Raw genomic sequence first — 1723 nt, 5'->3', positions numbered from 1 at the left:
CTCCTGCTTCTGCCTCCTGAGTGCTGGGATTAAAGGCCTGCATCCTTTAAGTGCTGTACTATAAACCCGGACACCTAATTGTAGCAACAGATGATGTCATCACAAAGGAGTGTAGCTATTGGTCAATTTTCCGCCAATGGGACCATTTTAAAAATTCTTGCTCCCAAAGGTGGCTTCAAGAGCTCCTGTCTTCCATATGTGCATCTCAGAATCCTTGTGTTGAAAAGTAGATTGTAATATGTGAACAATTTTTCAACATTGGATATAAAGGTGATGACATTTGCAACTCTCTGAGTGTGCTAGTGCGGTACCAAAGTCATGGGACTGTTACCCACTGGGACTAATCACTGTTCATGGTTTTAATCTTATGATTTTGTGTTCTGTCCTGAGAAGTAAACACAATAGCTAGTCAAAGAGTGGTCCTGATGGGGGAGAACAGAGGACAAGTCCCATGGGAAACCTTAGTGAAGAAGCCATCAGTGCCTCACAATAGAGGGAGGCATCAGGGCTTCTTGTTAGGGGTCCTTTCAGGCAGTCTGAGAGCACACTGTTCTTACACCTGAAAAGTAATGCCAGACATGACAGATGATGCCTGTAATTCTCTATTCTTATTCCTGTGATAGAGTACAAGGTATGGGTATTGTGGTTTTTGTGGAAAATACTAATAGGACCATACCTATTAGTCTTTTGTTGTTGTTTTTTTGGTTTTGGTTTTTGGATTTTGAGAGACAGGGTTTCTGTGTATATCTTTAGAGGTTGTCCTGGCACTTGCTCTGTAGACCAGGCTGGCCTTGAACTCACAGAGATTCGCCTGCCTCTCCCTCCTGAGTGCTGGGATTAAAGGTGTATAGACCCTTTAGTATTTATCATGGTGACAGATGACATCATTATGAAGGAGGGCACCTATTGGTTCACCATTCACCAATGAGAAACCTTCAATCAGGGTAGCTCCCTCTACTCTTCCCTCCCACCCCCCTCAGAAATGAGGTAACATGATCCCTCCCTCCCATGGATTCCCTCAGTCTCCTCAAATAATTCATGCTGAAATTCGAATAACAACATGGCGAGAATTTTAAAAACTTGAATTAGTTATGGAAATAATAAAAAGGTAAAATAAAATCTTCAGCTTCTGTCATGCGGTGTTGTGGCATGTTTGTAAGGGTAGATGTTCTAAAAGGAACATTAATTCCTGATGTGTCCCCACCAATATTCATTGTACTAAACCTATGGCTAGTTACCTTATATTGAGAAGGGTACAGCGTACGAGCTGGGATCAGAGTGGTCTTGATTAGGTAAGAGCATGCATGGCCTTTGGCCAATTTCTCCCAGTGGGAAATATTAGCAGAGAGGCCATGACATCACATTGCATACCATCATTACATGTCACAGTAGGGGGGGCGGGGCTTCATGCCTGCCTCTTTGGAGTCCCTTAAGCAAATCAGAGATCCCCTTGCACTGATATGTGAAGAATTATGTCAGATGTCACCAGAAATCCTCAAGTTTTGTTGCTTGGGTGAAGTGTAGGGTGTAGGTATGGAGCTGTAATTTTGGAAGGTCTAAACCTTTGCGTCAGTCATGAGTCTTAGTCCTAGTTCTTGGGAATTGAAGTTCTCTTTGTGATAAACTTCCCTATTGACTGCGGCAGTGGGTGTTGATATCATGGAGGAAAGCAACCCTGTGCCCAACTTTCACCCATGAGAAGGCCTGGATAAAGAGGTTATGA

This window comes from Chionomys nivalis, chromosome X (assembly GCF_950005125.1).
Source record: "Chionomys nivalis chromosome X, mChiNiv1.1, whole genome shotgun sequence".
In the NCBI taxonomy this organism is placed as follows: domain Eukaryota; kingdom Metazoa; phylum Chordata; class Mammalia; order Rodentia; family Cricetidae; genus Chionomys; species Chionomys nivalis.
This window is presented reverse-complemented; position numbering follows the sequence as displayed.